Source organism: Aythya marila (assembly GCF_965140915.1).
Source record: "Aythya marila genome assembly, chromosome: 1".
NCBI lineage: Eukaryota > Metazoa > Chordata > Aves > Anseriformes > Anatidae > Aythya > Aythya marila.
The window spans coordinates 54,637,993-54,638,966 of NC_139042.1; the positions used below are offsets into that span (position 1 = coordinate 54,637,993).

Sequence of the window (974 nt, forward strand, 5' to 3'; positions counted from 1 at the left end):
AATCTTTTTATTCCCTTTTCAGCCTCTGGAAAAAAAGGAGTTGGATGAATCTAAAGGTTTACTGACTTTCTTTCTCAAAATGTTACACATTGTGTATGAACAGAAGCCTGAAAGTTCAATAACCGATCCTTGCAAAAGAGCCCGGGGGTAGATTAAAGGAATTTAGTTGAAATGGAGTGCAGATGCTTTCTGATTTTTTTTTTTCGTTGTGATGGTACAACAGTTTAAATTCATCTAGAGAGGGGCTCCTGGCAGTGTATGACTATCCCCTTCTTGTCTGACTTTCTAGAGAGCCTCCTCACCGTGTAGGAACAGACCATGGGTCTCATGTGAGGCTCCCATCTGGAGCAGGGGGCAGTTGAGACAGCAGGGTAGTGAGAGGATCCCTAAACACCATGCTGCCATGGGAGGCTATGGGGTTTCCTCCTTGGGGATCTGCAGACACCACCTAGAAACGGGCCTAGGCAGCCCTGCCAGAGCAGGGGTTGACCAGGCGGCCGCGGAGCCCACACAGCCGCGGTCGCCCTGCCCCGGGCGGCCCGTCCGGAGCAACGGGTTGACCAGGCGGCCGGGGAGCCCGTTCCTTCCCCGCACCGCCCCGCTCGGCCCGGGGGGGAAGCGCTGGGGCGGGGGGCGGCGCGGGGCGGGCCGGGGCGGGCCGGGGCCGCCCCTCCGCCAGCAGCCGCCGCCGCCGCCGCGGCGGGAGAGGCGAGGAGGGGAGAGGAGAGGAGCGGAGCGGAGCCGCTGCAAGGAGGCGCCGCCGCCCGGCTGGGAGAAGCGGCCGCTCCCCGGCCCCGCTCCGAGGTAAGGCGGCCCCCGCACCCCGCGGGTTTTCTCCCCCCACCCCGGAGCCTCCTGCACCGGGGACGTCGCCGGTGTCCCCGGGAGCGCTCGGCTCGGCCGCTGTCCGGCCTCTGTTCCTCCTTTTCCCTCCTCCTCCTTCCTCTCCTTCCCCTCCCCCCGGGGAGCGCCAG

The 974-nt window shown here is 63.6% G+C and overlaps 1 protein-coding gene across 4 annotated transcripts in view; it reads left to right on the top strand.

The window, feature by feature from the left end:
* The first annotated feature begins 684 nt into the window (after window positions 1–684).
* Window positions 685–974, top strand: part of MBNL2 (muscleblind like splicing regulator 2) — a 108,383-nt gene continuing 108,093 nt past the window's right edge. For all 4 annotated transcript variants that reach the window (XM_082769906.1, XM_082769903.1, XM_082769908.1 and 1 more), the window contains exon 1: window positions 685–804. The gene's annotated coding sequence lies outside the window, so the exon portion shown is untranslated. The remainder of the gene's footprint in view (window positions 805–974) is intronic.